The following is a 22,082-nucleotide window of genomic DNA, read 5'->3' as shown; positions in this document are numbered from 1 at the left end:
AAGGAAAAAGTGTTCAAAATGTAACGGTAAGTGCTTCAAATCAAGATACGATTTTCAAACGATTCTTAATCGCTGACGAGTTTTTATCATCTGATAATTTAAAAGTAAGATCGCGGGTGAGTTTGATAATCCTCGATTTTTTGAAAATTTGATTTTTCCCAACCCTGTTCACTGTTTTTCAGCTCGTTTGAGCCTTCTTAACCTCGTCCAGCGCTGGTGGTTCCACAGCTTGACCGTCGCCGACTATGTCCATCCTGCTCCTTAATACACCTTCATTATCACCGTTCAACAAATCTTCGAAGTGCTCCTTCCACCTGACTGCCACCATAGCCTTGTCTGTCAGCAAATTCCCCTCTCGGTCATTGCACATGGCGGGCACTGGCGCAGTCTTATGTCGCGCGCCATTGACAGTTGTGTAAAACCTCCGCATATCGTTTTAAATCATGTTCTCCTGCGCTTCAGCTAACACACTCTCTTCGTGTTGCGTTTTTATTCTGCGGTGGATTCTTTTTTGTTAATTAAATATTTGTAACGGCCTAATCACTAAAAAATAATAACTTCTGCATTTCTCAACCGATTGTGACAATCACCCCTTCAATAAGCGATAATATTTTGGGATAATATTTTTGATTGGCCACTGTGTTCCGGAAAAAAATCCGGGGTGTTGTACTGGAGCAGGCTTTTGGCACCCGTGGGAACACTTGTTTAGCACTTCATGATTTTGCAAAACACGATCAATGAAGCTCATTTTGAGGGTTTCTGGACAAGTTTGACATGTTCCGGAATCTTCCAGAATAATGTCCTCGGGGAAAATGGTATTTTTTCATCTTTTGTAAAGCTTTGCTTGCGACAATTCAAACTTCATGAACACAAACACGCAGCAGCTGGAAGTGGTACTCCCAACTGGAGAGCAGCTGGGCGCAGCTTCTCTCGAAGATGGCTGGAGAGATATTCGATCCGCCATTGGTAACATCGCAACCGCTGCACTTGGCACGGTCTCCCAGGATCAGAGAAACGACTGGTATGACGGCGGCATAGGCGAAAATGCTGCAACACCGCACGAGTGCGAACGAGGCACGATACAAACGGGCGCGGAACTCGATTTTCCGGAGGAAACAGCGCCAACAGGAAGATTGAGACCGAGAAAAGAGGGAGCAACTGTACCGCGCTAATAACGCACGAAAGTTCTATGATAAGCTGAACCGTTTACGTAAGAGTCACGTGCCCCAGCTTGATATGTGTAAGGACATAAACGGGAACCTTCTTACGAATGAGCGTAAGGTAATCCAAAGGTGGAAGCAGCACTATGAAGAGCACCTGAATGGCGATGTGGCAGACAACGATGGCGGCATGGTGGTGAACTTGGGAGCACGTGCGCAGGACATACGGCTTCCGGCTCCGGATCTCCAGGAAATTCAGAAGGAGATCGGTGGCTCAAAAACAACAAAGCCCCTGGAGTTGACCAACTACCAGGAGAGCTGTTTAAACACGGTGCACATTGTTTTCTAACCCAAGAATTCGTGATCGAAAATGTTTTGGGCATGAAAAGTTGATTTTAGAAGCTGAGTGACTTCGGAGGAAAGTTTCAGTACGTTAAGCTCCATATTTCGGAAAAAAATTGTTTTTGACTAATCCCCCTAAAAGTGAGATGGAAATTCTCTTTCCTCCAATTATGAAGATACATCATTGGTGTCTTCGAGAAAGTTGTAGAAAATTGTAGCTTCTACGAAAGATTTTGCTATATAAACTTTAATTCTATCTGCTATAGAAGTCGAGATATGGGTCGTTATTTATAAACGACCACCAAAAATCAGGTTTTTCGTCAATATATTTTTTAGATTTTTCAAATGTTCTACAAAGATCTCCGTCGCGATAAAAAACATTAACCTTTCGAAGACAGTTTCTTCTTATTTTCAATATTGACGAAGTTATTGACGATTTTTTGTTCGAAAATGAGCATTTTGACATTAACTGCATACATGTAGGGGCAAAATGGGGCAGAATTTTAGTTAGGAGATTGAAAGTATAACTAACGGTTGCATTGCAACATATATGTGACTTAGCTTGCCGTAAGTACCGTATGGATATTTTTTCTTCTTCTTGTTAGATATAAAAATAAATTGGTTTGTATTCCCCATAACTAAGAGACGGCAGGGTTCAAATTTCTTCATCACAATTTCCGATGGGTTTACATAATATTTTCTTATGTAGAAGTCACGACTTAAACTGAAAAAAAATTCAAATTAGAATTTGTGTGGGTATTTTGTATAGGCAGATCAGAACACGCCTTCTCGCCTACTGTGCAAGGCAACGTCTGCAGGGTCATCTGGTTCATGATAATAACAATTACGCCAGACCTATGTCTTGTCTTAATGTGCAAATTTTGAAAATGATTATCGAATCGACGAATATTGTACAGAGAAATACCAATATATCGGGATATTGGTATTTGTAGAGAATTCTAAATGAAAAGAAATAAACTAAAATTTCTGGAATACTTTTCTGTTAACCTGTTTTGCAATATTGTGATGTTTTAGACGTAGCAAACCGGCTTTTTATTATTCCGGGACATTTCGAAAAGCAAATTTACCATCGTACCTTCGAATTGTTTACATAAACTTAAATTTAAACTTATGATGTTTGAGGCGTTACTAACCATAGTTTCCATTCAATAAAGAATACTGATTTACCCGATACTGCAGTTCCTCTCATTAACATTCCTGGCTGGATGGTAATTTCTAAAATAATACAATTGTCCCAAATACACTGGGGTCGCATTTTACGCGAGTCGCTTTTTGATGATTTTTTTTAATTTTTTAAATTTTTTTTTTATTTTTTTTTAATGGCCCACCGCTACCCCCACACCAAAAAGCTCTTCGTTTTTTTGAGCCCCCTGGCAGTGGACTCTTCTAGGACAGAACAAAACAATTACAAATAACATATGTATAAACATGAAATATTTGTGTGTGTGTGCTAATCGAGGGATTCCCAGTGGAACTGTGTTCCTTTAAAGGGATCCCAATATTTAAGATTACAAAAAAAATCATATCCAAAACTTAACTTTAATATGATAAGGTAAGGTAGTTATTCGGAGATTATTCTGGCAATATGTAATTTAGATTAACCCTGGGCTATGGATTATAATTCTCCAGAAGACGCATATGATGGGGATCTTCCTGTGTTGCAGTCCGTTTCATGGATCATTGAATTTCGATCAATGTAATTTGTTATAAACATCTTTCAACATGATATGCAATGGCTCTATGGTGATTGAGTAATACAGAATGGTTCATCGGTATGGTTTTGCTTCAGGAGAATGTAATTCTGTGCAGGTAGGATTGTACGAACTGGGGCTTAATTGGAACCCATCTAGATTAAAATGAACTGATTTCGCATCTGTAATAACGTTTCAAATTCATATCAGTTCAGTAAAACATCCATCGATAATCATTTAGAAAATTTTGTATAAAATCTTGGGTCCAAATGGGCCCTAATACATAGGATTTTTATTTTGTGATTTTTTCAGCAGTGCATCAAGAATGGTGATGACCCTATGGCTAAGCCCTCACTAGAGTGGCTTGTCATGTATCACATAACACTCAATAAACTATTACAACTATTTTCACAATTTTTCACCCCTGCTGCGCTGGCATCATCATAGTAGTGTGAATCGATGAGCGCCCCGCCATAGGTATCACACACGGCAAGAAGGTATTAAATAAAAGTCGTATCAAGGAAAAAATATCTGAACCTATTCGGATCAAGGTATATAAACTTCTGGAGTGGGTCTGTTAGCCCGGCTTGGTAAGGTATCAACTGCGTATTGAGTTCCTCATCTAGAGCTCCTTCCTCAGAAACTTATTCCATGCTTCTTTTTATTTGCCTTTCCTGTTTCTTTCTATTTTTTCACTTCCTTTTAATCAGGTAATATGCATACATATACGGCGGAGATACTTTTCTGGGTACAAATCTCGGTTGGTACCCGGAATGGGATCCGACATATACAAACGTCTCAATTTCTAACGACAATTTGGTGGAATTTGTCTGATAAAAGTTTAATTTCAATCCCTTTGAGCCAGTGAATTTGAGAGTATTTTTGGCTTGGACCAACCATCTACAAAAAGGGCGACAAGCTGGAGTGTAGCAACTGCGCAATCACACTACTAAACGCCACCTACAAGGTACTCTCCCAAATTGTATACCGTGTGGTGGACTAACACCAATTGCAAGAGAGTTCGTGGTGCAGTACCCGGCGGGATTTATGGATTTTAGGTCTCCACTGAAGCCATGGTATTGCAGGAATGCCGTGAATACAACGTGCTCACACATAATCTATTTATCGACTTCAAAGCCGCACATGATACAATCGATCGGGACCAGCTATGGCAGGTAATGCACGAACACGGATTTCCGGATTTCCGATGGGCGTAGTCCGAATTTCAGGGACATTCTCGATGATTCCTTGCATTGCGTTATCCGAAATTTGCGCCAGCATTGTGATGATTAACCGTAGCTTGTCGAACTTGTCGTTGTGATTGGTTCAAATCCTGATGTGGAATGCCAGGAAATAGGCTGGACGAAGCGTAATGTATCTTTCGGTTTCACCTGCGGTGGAGGCATACGTGTATCGTTTTGCGACACTATGGGAGACGATGACGCCACGGTCGATATCTATTTAGTACCTCCAGTGCACTGCAGTGGTTGTTCAAAGTCTGTCATATTTTTGCGACGGTCTCCAATTTTCGCTATCGCATCAGACACTACTTCTGACTGATCACCTATTACCGCCGGGGCAGCAGGGTGTATGTCAAGGGCTCTCCAGGCCATCTGTGAGTTTTGGTGTCTGCGGCATCACTTCACTCCACGCAGCGTTATTGGTACCACTCTTGGAATACTGCACAAAATACCATATCGTCCTCGTTGTTCGACTTCTGACATAATGTATGGCAATCGTTGAGGTTCGTTTCAGAGGAATATTGGCCACAACAACAATTCTTCTATATTTTGCGTATCTCGGCTTGGCTATCTTCTCCAAATCACTCTATTTGCTTTCCAAAGTTCAGATTTGCGCAGGCTCAATAAGCCGCCTTTAAAAACAACCATTACGTTAGACCTGTGCGCCGGTCATATAATCGGCGGCGGCGGCGTAGTGGTGCAAGTCGCTAGGCTTCGCAGGTTGCGAGCGCCAACGCGTGATTGAGCCAATCAACGCAAGGATTAAGCTGAGGATTAAAGGCCGTTTCTTCGTGGATTAAAGATGCCCACTGCGGGACGTTAAAATCGTCAAATTGAAACTATTTTATTATTCTCTTATTTTGATGATTCAAAATTTAACAAATTAACAACTTTTCGTAACCCTTGAGCAGTATTAAGAATTAGACTTCAGTGTCATAAGACTAATTTGTTAATATAGTTTTCCAAAAGTTTTCCCAAATCAGGATTTTGATAAACTGCACCTTCTTTCCCGCAAAAATATCCACAGGGTACGTCCGCACTTACCGCAGTGCGAATATTGGAGAATTTGCAGTGCTACTTCGTTCACCTGCTGAGACCCTTGGATCCTGGAAGGGCATTCACGATTGAGTCCACTAATAACAACCACAATGGACAGTTTACTCCCCACTCGGACGCCGCGGCTTAATATGGGAAAGGTTCCTTCATCAGTGCTGCCACCTGGAAAAGTTTAGAGAAAAGTAGAAATCAACATAACTAAAATGAGCTCTGGCTGAGTAAGACTGGGGCACAATGAACAACCAAAATGAATATTGTCTTCAAAAGTTGGTAAAATATGCCAAAAGATCTTGGTGGAGTTCCTGAAGGACTCGGAGGAAACTACGATTTTTTCTAAGTTTCATTAGAAATTCCTTTGTAAAACCCTATAAGAAATTTTGCGGAAGCTCATATAGGATTTTTTCAAAAACCATAAAGGTTCTCGTTGGGAAATTTCTTTAGTAAAACCACAGGTAAAACTGTAGAATATTCTTTCAGGATTTCATTCGGAAATTTATTAAGGAATGAAAAGTTTCGAAAGAATTCCTAAAACGATTTCCGAAGAAATTGCTGAAAAAATCTTCGAAGGGTTCAGAAAGGACTCTCCTAGAGAATAGCGAAAAGAGTTTATAAAGACATTTCTCAAAATATACTTCATTTCCTATACCACACCGTGTGAAATTTCAAAACGGCCAACTTCACTATTGATCCCACGACTCTTCTTCTTCTTCTTATTGGCATTACATCCCCACACTGGGACAGACCCGCTTCGCAGCTTAGCCCAAAAATACGCGCAGCAGCTGGAAGTGGCACTCCCAACGGAAGAGCAGCTAGGCGCAGCGTCTCTTGAAGATGGCTGGAGAGATATTCGATTTATTGAGGAAATGTCCAAGAACTTCTTCCTAAAGTGACCAACGGCGAATGTGAGCAGTTAGTAGAAGAGAAGAATGCAGCATGGGCGAGACTTGCTGAGGAACCCTATAAACAGGCGCGGAACAGACAAAACTCGTCCTCCGCGGAGGAAAAAGTGTCAGCAGGAAGACTTTCAATGATTCCGAATAACGTTCACGTAAGGGCCACGTGCCACAGCCTGATATGTGTAAGGACATAAACGGGAACCTTCTTACGAACGAGATATTTTCCGTCGATATTTCAAAAGGAATTAGCGAAAGATTTTCGGAGGTATATCCGAAATGGCGATGTGGCAGACGAAGATGGCGGTATGGCGATGGACCTGGGGGAACTCGCGCAGGATTTTTTTAATCTTTATTTCTGTGTTTTTTAATCTACAGATTAAGTTCAACACCAAACTCGCGCAGGACATAATTCTACCGGCTCCGGATCTCCAAGAAACCCAGGAGGAGATTGGCCGGCTGAAGAACAACAAAGCCCCTGGGGTTGACCAACTGCCAGGAGAGCTATTTAAACACGGTGGTGAGGCACTGGCTAGAGCGCTGCACTGGGTCATTACCAAGATTTGGGAGGAGGAAGTTTTGCCGCAGGAGCAACAAATTCCGAAACCAACTGCAAGGGAGTTCGTGGGGCAGTACCAGGCGGGTTTTATGGGCGAACGCTCCACCACGGTAGGAATTCGTAGAACAAAATCCGAAAGCTTTCCGTAAGCAATTTCCGCCATTTGCCAAGTACTGCAGAAGTGCCGCGAATACAACGTGCCCACACATCATCTTTAGGGAGAATTCCAAAATAATCTTCTAAAGGTTTTTAAATGAAACTTTCCGGAGGGATATCTGGAGGAATTATCAAATAAATTTCTTTATTTATCTCCGAACTAATTTCTGGAATATTTTTCGAAGAAATTCAAAAATGAATATTCTCAGAAGTTCCAATACAGTATTAAATAATTTCAAGACAATTAAATTAAATTAAATTTTCGTAATGTTCGAAAATACCTGACGTTTTAACTAAATAATTTGACTAAATACTATGCAGCGAGGCGACAACACCCCATTTCTGAGTTACAATAGCTGTGAATAAGAAAATAAGAAGCGTTTTAACTGATGCTCGTAATATTTGCTCAGAATCGATCGGGACCAGCTATGGCAGCTTATTCAGTTATATTCAGAAATTGATTTCAAAATATAAACGGATTTCCGGATAAACTGACACGGTTGATCAAAGCGACGATGGATCGGGTGATGTGCGTAGTTCGAGTTTTAGGGGCATTCTCGAGTCCCTTCGAAACCCGCAGAGGGTTACGGCAAGGTGATGGTCTTTCGTGTCTGCTATTCAACATCGCTTTGGAAGGGGTAATACGAAGAGCAAGGATTAACACGAGTGGTACAATTTTCAATAAGTCCGTCCAGCCATTTGGCTTCGCCGACGACATAGATATTATGGCACGTAACTTTGAGAAGAAAGCATTAACAGTTGGGATTGATTTATTTTGCTAAATCAGTTTGCCTTATAAGCAAACTGTCCTAATAGCACAAATCTTAAAACAAAGAAAACTGATTAAATAAGTTGATTTAAAAAAATTAAAAAAATAAATATTGTCAAGCCTGAAGAGGGAAGCCAAGCGGATCGGACTAGTCATCAACACGTCGAAGTGCCAGATCCTTTAAGAAAAGAGGTTCAAGAGAAGACAATGAGCCACCCACCGCGAGTTTTTGCGAGTCACCTACAAGTTTAGGTGCCTGACTAAATGAGGCCTTGGCTTAACGCATTCCAAAGATCAGTTTAACAATTTATGTATTAAATATTATACTAGATAAAGCCTCATTCAAACTCTCAAACTAATCAACCAACCTATTAATTAACCAAGACAATGTATGTCACAGGGTTGTTAACGTTAATCAACGATTAACGCCGTTGACGTTGTAGAAGAATTTGTACTTGGGCTGACTGGTGACTGCCAAAATGATACCAGCAGAGAAATTCGGAGACGTATAGTGGCTGGAAATCGTACGTACTTTGGACTCCGCAAGACGCTTTGCGTTGAGTTACTTGGATTATAACGTTAAACGTTAACGGATGCGTTGATCGCCGCCGTACCAAACTGACAATCTACAAAACGCTCATTAGACCGGTAGTTCTCTACGGGCACGAGACCTGGACGATGCTCGTGGAGGACCAACGCACTTGGAGTTTTCGAAAGGAAAGTGCTGCGTACCATCTATGGTGGGGTGCAGATGGCGGACGGTACGTGGATGAGGCGAATGAATACTGTTATCTGATGATATTCAATAGCTGAGTAATAACGACATTAGAGTCAGCTGTTGGGAGAACCATCCATCGTTCACACCGCGAGTTTATATGACGACTGCGGTGGACCGGGCACGTAGCCAGAATGTCGGACAATAACCCGGAGAAAATGGTTCTCGTCATTAACGTAAAAATAACGCAGATCCGACGGGAACAAGAAGGCGAGGTGCACAGCGGGAAAGGTGGGTCGATCAGGTGGAAGATGACTTGCGGACCCTCCGTAGACTGCGTGGCTGGCGACGTGTAGCCATGGACCGAGCCGATTGGAGAAGACTCTTATATACCGCACAGGCCACTTCGGCCTTAGTCTGAATAGATAAAGGGATTGACACGAGTGGTACAATTTTAAGTCCGTCCAAATATTTGGTTTCGCCGACAACATTGATATATTAACGTTCTTCAAAATTAACGTAAAAATCGTTAATCGTTGAAATTAACGTTAACGGATTAACGAAACGGCGTTAATCGTTGATTAACGTTAACAACCCTGGATGTCACTACACCGACTTAGTTGAGAGGATGGAGGAAGCCTACATCAGACTGAAAAGGGAAGCTAAACGGATTGGACTAGTCATCAACGCGGCGAAGATGAAGTACATGATAGGAAGACGCTCAGGAGAGGATAACGTAAGCCACCACGAGTTTGTATTGGAGGTGACGAAATCGAGGTGGTTGAAGAATTCGTTATGAACTTCCATAAGACTAGTTCAGGTGATTGAAGAATACCGGTGAAATGGTTCTCCACAACGATCCGACGGCAACAAGAAGGATCGAAAAGGATCGATCTTTCTTCACAGATACGTATTTCGACCTCGCAGACTGCGTGGTTGACGACATGCAGCCATTGGCCGAACTGAATGGAGGAGACGTTTATGCACTGCGCATGCCACTTCGGCCTTAGTGTGATTCAATTAATTGATTTTTTTATTGTGAAACAATTTTACTAACTTTATTTTCATGTAAACCACCGGCGGCGGCGGCGTGGCGGCGCACAGGTCTACTTCTATTTTGTTTTTCTTACGCTAGAAACGTTTCCGTGTCAAATTCAAAACAAGAAGTCTGAAATTTGTAATCCATTAACACCTTTTATCTGTATATTCCACATATAAATTTTTCCATGAGTCGATGGTCCAGCCATGTTTTTGAAAAAAATAATGCCTATCTCTGGTTTCTATATCCTAGCCCTAGGTTCCAATAAAATAATGTTTCCAGGGGCGATGAGGAAGGTTTGTTGTTGTTTGGAAGACTTTGTCAAATTACAACAAAATCTCAGATATATTATGACTTACTACGATCTAATTATAAAATAATTATAGTCTTCTTCTTCTTCAATGGCTCTACATAATTTTCCTATTTTTCTGCTTGTTTTAAACAAATTTCTATTAGCATTTCTCTAGTTATTAATTGAAAGATTTCTTATGCCCGAAATCGCATGAGCTAGAGTGGGGCGCAGTTATAAGGAAAAACGCAAACGCAAATCATCCAATCAAGTGAAATCAAGGTTTTTCTGAATCGTTTTGGAACCCCAATCGACTGTGCATTAGTCTCGATTGGTTTGCGTCCCCGCTTTCCGCATCGCGTAAATAATAACGGAAAGGAATATGTCTCTTTAGTGTCTATTTCTCAAATAGCGTAGCAAAACATTATTTTTCGCATTTCTGCTCCAAACGGCTTCAGTTTATTGTCAATCACGTGACTCATCACGTTAGCATATAGCCTGAAGATGCCGAAACACTTTACTGAAGAAGGTACGTTTCTGGAACGTCTACAAAAATGTTATAATGCTTCGAAGATTGATTGTTCGAACCAAATGGAGGAAATCAATGATGGAAAAGGGTCTTGCTTCTTGCCCTGATTCTTACGTTGGGAAATGATTAGCTCAATATTTACCAACATGAGTTCATAAAATCAAAAGTCATAATCATCATTGTATTACTAAAGTAGAGGAAAACCCAGTGAAGCTACGTCATAGTAATTGCTTAGCATAAAGGTTTCATCTCACAACTTTAAAACGAGCCCTCGTGTGTTTATCTTATCGTATTGTTGCGTACGTTACAGAGCGGAATATATTTGTAATGATAGCACGAAGACGCGGTAAAACCTTCGAGATCGATTAACCCTAGGAGAATGATTGACACCTTAATGACCAACTCTCATCCACAGGGATCATTAAACTATGACTAAGTACTATCCCTATATACCAATGAATGGAAAGCCGAGTATGTACGTAACGAATCAGGGCTTTGCAGACTGGTTCTTCGCACCTTTTCTGAATATCCCAACCCGTGACTTCTTAACGTTATTGATGAGTAATCAAAGACCAGCGTGTGTGCTTCACCATCGAAAGTCATTAGCGGTCTAGAAAAGCTTCTCCGTCACCTCAGTTGGGTTCAGTCCAGTCGTAGTCGAATTAGTGATCGGTTGTGATAATGCTCGCTCGGGAGTTCGATATTTGGTGTTTGTGGCATTTGTGTTTATCGTTAGGATCGATGGTGCTGCAATCAATTTAGAGCGTCCGTATGACGACGAACCGTACTTCCTGAAAGATTTGGATGGCGTAAACTCTACGCGCGGATCTTACATCGATTCAGAAATGGAGTAAATCTGCCCTGACATACGCCATAATAAATTACCCTGAAGGAATGCCAGAAGGCACCGTGAGATTAGCTATCCGTGATGCATTTGATTCGTGGAGTCGAGTGACCAATTTGGACTTTTCGGAACAACACCCCTCTGCTCAGGTGGACATACAGCTGGCATTCGGAGGGATGAATCACTATCGCAGGGAGAACATACCTTGTCAATATAATCACGAAAATACACTTGCTCACGCGTATTTCCCCGAACTTGGGGATATCCACTTCAACACGCTTCATTTTTTCAACGGTGATACTTCGCTAGAGGCGTTTCTCAACACGGCAGTGCACGAGATTGGTCATGCTTTGGGACTGCTGCATTCCGCTTCGAGATCGTCGATCATGTACGGTGCCCAGCTTAGTGATAATTTGCTGGTAGAACCGCAATCAGAGGATATTGAGGTATGATTGTTGTGCTCAGGAATACATTATTCATCAAACTGATTAACACATTTCTTTGTAGGCAATCCAGGCAATGTATGGCATTCGATCGAGTACGCCGCCGTCTACAACGCAGGAACCACCCACCACTACAACCACCAGACCCACCCCGCAAACCACCAAACCTCGCACAAAAACAATGCTCTGCTCTCTAACATCATACGATACGATCGTTCTGGATCACCGCGGCAACGTCTGCATTCTAGCAGGCCCGTACTACTATAACCTGAATGAAACGAACCCCCACCGAGAAAGATCTCCGCCAAGTGGCCAGGGTTGCCCCGAAAGTACAAGCTGGTATCACATATCGTGACCAGAAAAAACCTACTTCTACAGCAAAGACGATCAATACTGGAAGTACGACAAGCTTCGGCTGGAAAAGGGGTACCCACGCCCAATAGAAAATAGCTTCCCTGGCATTCCCACCGATGGATTGATGCGATTCTTAGCGTCAAGTCGGGAGGATTTGTGGCGTTCAAGGGTTCTAAGTATTGGTTCTATGACACCACCAAGTCCAAACCGGTCGAGTGGTTCTATCCGAAGGACATAACGAGCGATTTCGCTGGGTTGCCTTCGCAGGATTTGGACACCAGCGGTGATGACCACCGCGGGCAGGCGTTTTGTGTTCAGCGGAAATGAGTTATTATGAGCTGAATGATAGAAACAAGGTAGTGTTGCGCGACGGGGATGTACGGAGGATTGGTTCAACTGTTAAAATTCATAAGTGTGAAATATCGGAAAATCTGGTCATATTGAGGTGAATGTGTGTGATGAATAAATATTAAAAATGTGACTGCAGTGTCAACACCAAAAGAAAAAGCTTTCTTTCAATTCCTAAGTACGTCAGAAAACCGATGAGGTCATTTTTGATAGCAGCATGAAGTATGACACTTGAGCATGGCCTAAATTGGACTATTTTTTGTTAGCGCAACTCTCAAACAGCTCCTGACGAGTTTCGAAATTAAAAATCAGTTTATTCCTGATCTCTTTAGATTGGTCATCTGTGTTTGTGTGTTTAGAAAGCATTGGTGAGAGGTTTTTGTTTGCTTGACCGTATAGGAGATTAAGAGCATACAGCTCAACGCAATTTACCAAATGAATACTCGAAACACCGAATAATCGTCAATAAATTAACAAGATACTAAAACACTTTCGGCAAAGCAAAGCTAATCCTATTTCAAACAATTCCATCGATTATTCCGTAAAGTAAGATTGTTTCAATCGAAATGGATTTCCTAGAATATTATATTGGTACCATTCCATTATGTTTGCCCTCATCATCATCGGTTGGAAGAACGTACAACAACCACTCGTCGTGGAACAACTTCAGCAATCTTTCCAACCTGGATTTGTGTACTGCTGCCATCATTATTGCACCAGAATAGTTTTCCTCTGACCCGGAGATTCATCGAAGTGAAGAACAACTGCGTCCTCTGTTTGAGATTCAAGGAAGGTGAATCAAGATGCTCAACGTTCTGATTGTAAATGTAATTTTATTTCAAAAGTCAATTGAAATGAACAGCATTTCGATTGTTATGGATACGCTATTAAATCCTATTTTATAAACTCGAACAAAGACATACTTTTTGATCATAATTAATTAAATAAAAAAAAAATAATGAATCAATCGATTCCGTGGAGATTTAAGATATTCTTGACACATTTATATTATTTTTTTAGTGATCTGCATTACTTAACATAGCTGGCATGCCGTGCACAATCCCAATTTTTTGATAAGAAAATTATTTTGAGCTTTTTAGTGGAATGTCTTCACTTGTCATAAGACGAGTTTATACAATCCCATTGAATTCCACCACTTAATTGTATCTTGACAGATACGTATTTCGACCTCAACAGTAAGGCCGTCTTCAGTGTCTCGTACTTGACTCGACTTTATTAGTTGATTTATTCAGACTTAGGCCGAAGTGGCCTGTGCGGTATATTTAAGTCTTCTCCATTCGGCTCGGTCCATGGGTACACGTCGCCAACCACGCAGCCTACGGAGGGTCCGCAAGTCATCGTCCACCTGATCGATCCACCTTACCCGCTGCGCACCTCGCCTTCTTGTGCCCGTCGGATCGTTGTCGAGAACCATTTTCACCGGGTTACTGTCCGACATTCTGGCTACGAGCCCGGCCCACCGCAGTCGTCCGATTTTCACGGTGTGAACGATGGATGGTTCTCCCAACAGCTGATGCAACTCATGGTTCATTCGCCTCCTCCACGTACCGTCCGCTATCTGCACCCCATCATAGATGGTACGCAGCACTTTCCTTTCGAAAACTCCAAACTCCAAGCATGAGTTGGTCCTCCACGAGCATCGTCCAGATCTCGTGTCCGTAGGACTACCGGTCTAATGAGCGTTTTGTAGATTGTCAGTTTGGTACGGCGGCGAACTTTATTCGATCGGAGCGTCTTGCGGAGTCCAAAGTATGTACGATTTCCATCCAATATGCGTCTCCGAATTTCTCTGCTGGTGTCATTTTTGGCAGTACCCGTGAGCCCAAGTACACAAATTCTTCTACCACCTCGATTTCGTCACCACCGATGCAAACTCGCGGTGGGTGGCTCACATTGTCTTCTCTTGAACCTCTGCCTATCATGTACTTTGTCTTCGACGTGTTGATGACTAGTCCGATCCGCTTAGCTTCCCTCTTCAGTCTGATGTAGGCTTCCTCCATCTTCTCAAAGTTACGTGCCATAATATCTATGTCGTCGGCGAAACCAAATAGCTGGACGGACTTATTGAAAATTGTACCACTCGTGTTAATCCCTGCTCTTCGTATTACCCCTTCCAAATCGATGTTGAATAGCAAACACGAAAGACCATCACCTGCTGTAACCCTCTGCGGGTTTCGAAGGGACTCGAGAATGCCCTGAAACTCGAACTACGCACATCACCCGATCCATCGTCGCTTTGATCAACCGTGCCAGTTTATCCGGAAAACCGTGTTCGTGCATTAGCTGCCATAGCTGGTCCCGATCGATTGTATCATATGAAGTCGATGAATAGATGATGTGGGCACGTTGTATTCGCGGCATTTCTGCAGTACTTGGCGAATGGCGAACACCTGGTCCGTGGTGGAGCGTTCGTCCATAAAACCCGCCTGGTACTGCCCCACGAGCCCCACGAGAGTACCTTGTAGGCGGCGTTCAGCAATGTGATTGCGCGGTAGTTGCTACAATCCAGCTTATCGCCCTTTTGTAGATGGGACACACGACACCTTCCATCCACTCCTGCGGCAAGACTTCCTCCTCCCAAATTTTGTAATGACCCAGTGCAGCGCTCTAGCCAGTGCCTCCACCACCGTGTTTTAAATAGCTCTCCTGGTAGTTGGTCAACCCCAGGGGCTTTGTTGTTCTTCAGCCGGCCAATCTCCTCCTGGATTTCCTGGAGATCCGGAGCCGGTATGTCCTGCGCGCGTTCCCCCAGGTCCATCACCATACCGCCATCTTCGTCTGCCACATCGCCATTCAGGTGCTCTTCGTAATGCTGCCGCCACCTTTGGATCACCTCACGCTCGTTCGTAAGAAGGTTCCCGTTTATGTCCTTACTCATATCAGGCTGTGGCACGGCCCTTACGTGAACGGTTCAACTTCTCATAGAACTTTCGTGTGTTATTAGCGCGGTACAGTTGCTCCGTTTCTTCACGGTCTCGATCTTCCTGCTGGCGCTTTTTTCCTCCGGAAAATCGAGTTTTGTCTGTTCCGCGCCTGTTTATATCGTGCCTCGTTCGCCCTCGTGTGGTGTTGTAGCAATCTTGCCCATGCTGCATTCTTCTCTTCCACTTACTGCCTCACATTCGCCGTCATACCAGTCGTTTCTCTGATCCGGGAGCACAGTGCCAGCAAGTGGTTGCGGTGCTACCAATGGCGGATCGAATATCTATCCAGCCATCTTCAAGAGATGCTGCGCCTAGCTGCTCTTCCGTTGGAAGTGCCACTTCCAGCTGCTGCGCGTATTCTTGGGCTAGTCTACCGTCTTGTAGCCGCCCAATGTTAAGCCGCGGCGTCCGACTTCGACGCGTGTTGTACACCGTCGAGAGTTTTGAGCGCAGGCATACTGCAACGAGGTAGTGGTCGGATCTGGTCAATATTCGCACTGGCAGAGTAAGTGCGGACGTTCGTGATGTCGGAGAAGAATTTACCGTCGATTAGAACGTGGTCGATTTGGTTTTCCGTTTCTTGGTTAGGTGATCTCCATGTGGCCTTGTGGATATTTTTGGGGGAAAGAAGGTGCTTCGGACTACCATTCCGCGGGAGGCTGCGAAGTTTATGCATCGTTGGCCGTTGTCATTCGATACGGTGTGCAGACTATCCGGTCCGATGACCGGTCTATACATCTCTCCTTCCTACCTGTGCGTTCATGTCACCGATGACGATTTTAACACGTCCCGCAGTGGGCATCCTTCGTATATCTGCTCCAGCTGTGCGTAGAACGCTTCTTTCTCGTCGTCTCCCCTTCGTGTGGGCGGTGCACGTTGATGATGCTATAGTTGAAGAAACGGCCTTCAACTCAGCTTGGTACATCCTTGCGTTGATTGGCTGCCACCCAATCACGCGTTGGCGCATCTTACCTAGCACTATGAAGCCGGTTCCCAGCTCGTTGGTGGTGCCACAGCTTTGGTAGAAGGTAGCCGCTCGATGCCCGCTTTTCCACACTTTCTGTCCTGTCCAGCAAATCTCCTGCAGCGCCACGACGTCGAAGTTGCGGGGATGTATTCATCGTAGATCATCCTGTCGCAACCTGCGAAACCTAGCGACTTGCAATTTCATGTTCCAAGCTTCCAATCGTGATCCTGTATTCGTCGCCTAGGTCTTTGCCGATTATATCGAGTCGCATTATCTCTTATATTGTTCGTAATGATTGGTTTTCTAGGCGGCTTATTGGGCCTGCGCAAACCTCCTGTCTCGTCAGAGGGCCGTGTGTCAGGGCTGTTTAGTCATCGTGTCAGGGCTGTTTAGCGTCCCACCTAACACCAGGACTTGGGCTTGTGCGCTTTGAGCGGCACACGGTCGCTTTGGTGGAGCCTACTTGCGGATACATGCAGCTTTTTATAGAGGTTTAACAGGGCCCACTGTCAAACCCCACCACATCCTAGGCAAGCCCCACAACTCGCAGATGGCCTGGGGAGGGATCGTCAACCCCTTGGACATAGTCCCTGCTGCCCGCTTTGGACATAGTCCCTGCTTTATTAGTTATGACTATAAAATCGAACGTTCACCCCATTTTGACGGCAGTATATAAAAAAAGATCCGAAAAAAAAGTTACTATCTTACTCTAATATTGGACATCAGAAGAATGTCATAGAATAATGGATTTGTTGTTTTTTGCAAAGCAAATTCGGTTTCCGACTGTATGTTGCGGGACCTAAGCTACAGCTTTTTTTATCTGACAGGTAACCCGAGCAAAGTTTGAAAACATAATGAGAGCATGTAGAAAACATATTTTTATTTTGACGAATATCAAATTGAAATCATAATTTGATTTCAAACAATGAATCATAATTATTGATAAGCCATTTTGATCCAATTTTGCTGTAGATTTCTAAATTGTATGATCAAAATGAGAACTTATTTTGTTTTCGGAATCAATATCAAAATTAGTTTTCGATTTGCTTTCATTGATGGCACGAATAGTTTTCGATTTGATATCACAGTAAGATTTGCTATACATTTCGATATTTTAACCGTTAAAACGACCAAAAAGATTTCAAATTGAGTCACCATAATCGGCGATTTCACCCCATATTGAGAACTGAGCTGCAGTACAGTTGAAGCAGACATTAACAACGAAGTGGAGAGTAACCGCCGGGGACTACGACGAGGTGATGAACTTGTCTATTGATGAATATTGCGCTAAGAGGTACCATGTGGAGAGCCGGATGTTGTGATGATTGCGTCGAAGGCAAAGTTCATGCTAGTGGGCGGAACCCAGAAGGAAGCAGTGTTCTGATAGACGGGGACAACTTCAAAGTAAGTAGTGGTTGAATTCGTCTACTATTGATCCTTGCTGATAATAACGCGGCAGCGAAAGATAAACGACGAGCTCGCCCAACTGTGGGGCGAGCCCAGTATCCAGGAGTTTGCTGAAGCTGGAAGGATACGATGGGCAGGGTATGATGTTTCTCTAGTTACATGTTTCATAAAGCCTATTTTTATATTCATCCAAGTTTTTGTTTCTTTTTATCTTCTTTCATTCTGTTAATTTCTTTCGTTTTTATTTATCTCAAGAATTCCATTTATAACTATTTTGTTTTATTTATTCTTCATACTACTATTTTTTCCCTTTCTCGTATACTAACTATATCTAAAGGCTATATGTTCGCTCCAAAAACAAACTTTTTATGGAAGGCTCAGAGACCCAGAGACACAGTTCGATGAATTGAGGTGAAGTCTGTCTGTATGTATGTGTGTACGCAAACAGTTGAACCCATTTTGTTTATATTCACCCTTAACTGATTCGTTGGGTCATGCAACAATTTGCATTTGACGAGAAATCCTGTCCAATAGTTTGCTATTAAATCAGGCCTTATTTCGGATTTAAAAGTAGATTTGAATATCAAATGCACAATGCTGAAGCTGTACCATCAAATGTTTGAAGGAAGATTAAAACATTTAAAAATCTATTGATACATAGATGAAACTTGAAATGTACAATGTAATAAGTATCTTCATAAAAGGACTATAATGATCTGGGCCTTGTGTTCTCATTTGTCTTTGGCCAATTGGTCTAATGCCGGTGGTTATATGCTACAAATATGTTAAAACAGGCAGTTCTCTGACTAGACCTGTGCCCCGAAGTATTTGTGAACGGCGGCGGCGTAAGGCCACGTCACGCCGTGAGTAATGTTCGGCGGCGACGTCGGCGTGAATCGGCGTGAAAAACTTTGAGCAGAGAAAAAAAACGCGGCAAGGCATATGATGTTTTTCTTTAATTTTAGGGTTTTTATTGTACAATTGCTAGCTACAGTCAAACTGATGGGGTGAACATCCTAATAGCTGTAGCTTGTATCTCCACAGCTAAAGTTTACATTACATCCTCCACTAGGACATTCCCGCATCACAGCACATAAGTTCATTGGAAAATAATTCGGATATAAATCCGAAAATTCGTTTGGAAATTCCTCAAGATATTCCCCAGAACATTCGAAAAAATAATAATAAGAATTAATTTAGAATTTCCCAGATGAATTTCTTCAGAACTTACCCTAAGAATTCTCTTGAAAATTTATTTGGGTATTTCTTCGGAAATTCGTTCCGAAATTTCTCCAAAAATTCCTTCAGGAATTTCCTTAGAAATTACTTTAGAGATTGCTTCGAAAATTTCTTTACGGAGCCTTTGGGAATTGGAAATTCGAAAACTTTTTTTTAGGAATTCCTTAGAAAATACCCATGAAAACTCTTTCAAGAAATTCCTTCAGGAATTTCTAATAAAAATTCTTCCAGTAATTCCTCAAAGAATCTCTAAGAAATTCTAGAATGATATTTTTGGTATTCTTTCGAAATTTCCCTCTGGAATTTATTTAGAACTTTCTCCAGGAATTCTTTTCGAATTTCTTATAGGAATTCCTTCGGACTTTCCTCCGGAAATTCAATTAAAAAAATTCCTGTAGAATGTAGATCTTCAGGTATCAGGTATCAGAACGTCGACTCAGGAGGCACGTTCCCCTCAATTTGGGAGATTTGTGCCATCGCCTTCACTGGCCTTTCTCATCATTTACCTGACGGAAAAGGAAGTGAAAAGGGGAAAGGAAGAGGAAGTGAAGTTGGAAAGGAGAATGGAACCATCTATAGGAAAGCCAATTATGTAGACTCACACGCATTCAGCTAGGGACTAAAGAGAGGTGTCACAAAAACATAGAGGATGTGACAATGGACGAACGTCAAAGACGAAACACAGAGTGCACTGTGAAAAACGTATAATGCGAATCCATATAGGTGACAATCACAAAGTACATTGTAAAAATCGCATAATGCGAATCCATATAGGTGGCAATTTGTTGAAAACTAAGTAAAACACATATCCATAACCCCACTCTTATTTAACCTCACGTTGAGATTGAACAAGAGTAGCCGAAGCCGAACGTCAAGGACGAGACACAGAGTACACTGGGAAAACGCATAATGCGAATCCATAAAGGTAACATACACAAAGTACATTGTAAAAAAAAACGCATAATGCGAATCCATATAGGTGACAATTTGTTGAAGAATCCTAAGTAAAAAAACATTTTCATAACCCCACCCTTATTCAACCTCAAGTTGAGATTAAACAAGAGTTGCTGAAGCCAAACATAAAAAACGAAACACAGATTACACTTTAAAAAACGCATAATATGAATCCATATAGGTTACAAACACAAAGTACATTGTAAAAAAAATGCATAATGCGAATCCATATAGGTGGAAGTTTGTTGAAAAAACTAAGTAAAACACATATTCATAACCCCACACTCACGTTGAGATTGAACAAGAGTAGCCAAAGCCGAACGTCAAAGACGAGACACAGAGTACACTGTGAAAAACGCATAATGCGAATCCATATAGGTGACAATTTGTTGAAAACTAAGTAAAACACATATTCATAACCCCACTCTTATTTAACCTCACGTTGAGATTGAACAAGAGTAGCCGCAGCCAAATGTCAAGGACGAGACACAGAGTACACTGTGAAAAAACGCATAATGCGAATCCATATAGGTAACAATTTGTTGGAAACTAATTAAAACACATTCATAACCCCACTCTTATTTACCCTCACGATGAGGTTGAATAAGAGTTAGCCGGTTATCTCGGAGAAGTAAAAAAGTCAACTACGCCATAGCTCCGGTTAGCGCAGCGAGGGCTAAAATACTGTGAAGGGGGCCCTGGTGCTTCACAGGCTCCGTTTGCGGTTAGGTTCTTATTAGACCCCCCTAACCATTCATTCGTAGGCACGGTAAGCATAAAGCCGCATCACACCGAGAATTAGGGGTCACCTGTATGGTGGACTTTTACCACTGGAACAGGCAATCCGTAATGTTATTCTTAGCCAGATAACCAGCTGCCGACACCACACGGCTATCTAGGTTGTTCGTGGAGAGAAGTTGACATTGACTTTACGTCAACTTTCAATGTGGCCGAACAGCCGTGAAGGAAATTCAGGAAATTCAATTAAAAAAATTCCTGTAGAACAGAGCTTCCCAAACTTTTGGGCATGCGATCCACCTAGCAAAATTCTATATGTCTCGCGACCCACCTATGAAAAAATGCATTTTACCAAGTAGTATTAAGCATCAATTGAATCAGAATGTCATCTGTTTCGGCAAGTTTTACAAAAATATTTACGGTACCTTCATGTTCAAATGCAAATATGACAAACATGATATTGTTTGTCAAAATGTCTTTATTTTACTTCATTAAGAGGACAGCTTTTAGGCATAAATGGTTTCTAAAATAGCGTGGTGATGAATATATTTTAAATAAAATGCGGTTTGAACTTGAAATTATGTTCCAGAAAAAAATGATCAAAAGGTTCGGCATTCGAACTGCAATTAATATTTGTTCTACGCGACCCACCAACAATCCGCTCGCGACCCCCCTGGGGGTCGGGACCCACAGTTTGGGAAACCATGCTGTAGAATGTAGATCTTAGAAAATTTCTTTTAATTCCTTCAAGCATTCTTTCGGGAATCTCTTCTGAAATTCTTTTGGCAAATCGTCGGAAATTTCGCTTGTTCCTTCAATTTTATGTGTTTTTCAATTGAAAATAAGTTTAACACTTAAATACCGTTGGAAATTTGTACAAAAATTCCTTTAAAAATTCCTCCAAATTAGAATTCGTTCCGGAATTTTACACTGCGAGAATTTTGTATGGTTCACTGAAGAAATTTCCTAAGAACTTCCCAAAGGAAGTTCCAAAGCAATTTCTGAAAAAAAATAAAAGGCCTTTCCGAAGGTTTTTCTGAAGGAATTCCCAGATGAATGTCCAAATTAATTCCTGGTGGCTTTTCTAAAGATATTTTCGAAGAAATTCCTGGAGGAATTTCCGACTCAATTTTTTAAGGAATAACCGAAAGAGAACTTAAAAAGATTTTTAAACAAAATTTTTAAATTATTTTTTGAAGGAATATCCGAATCAATTCTGAAAGGAACTTATTTCTCCAAGAATTTCTTAGAAAATCCAGACAGCAGAAAAACAAAATCAGTTTTGATTATAGACTACATGCCAAGAAAAACTCCCAAAATATCGAGATTGCGGATATTCGGATATTCCTAAGAATTCCTTGAGAATTTACTGCAGGGTTCCTT

The 22,082-nt window shown here is 41.9% G+C and overlaps 1 pseudogene; it reads left to right on the top strand.

Moving 5' to 3' along the window:
* The first annotated feature begins 8,797 nt into the window (after positions 1-8,797).
* Positions 8,798-12,504, top strand: LOC134204601 (matrix metalloproteinase-19-like; annotated as a pseudogene).
* Positions 12,505-22,082: the final 9,578 nt, after the last annotated feature.

This window comes from Armigeres subalbatus, unplaced genomic scaffold (genome assembly GCF_024139115.2).
Source record: "Armigeres subalbatus isolate Guangzhou_Male unplaced genomic scaffold, GZ_Asu_2 Contig736, whole genome shotgun sequence".
In the NCBI taxonomy this organism is placed as follows: Eukaryota; Metazoa; Arthropoda; class Insecta; order Diptera; family Culicidae; genus Armigeres; species Armigeres subalbatus.
The sequence above is the reverse complement of the archived record's forward strand: the minus strand, read 5'-3'. Positions and strand labels throughout refer to the sequence as shown.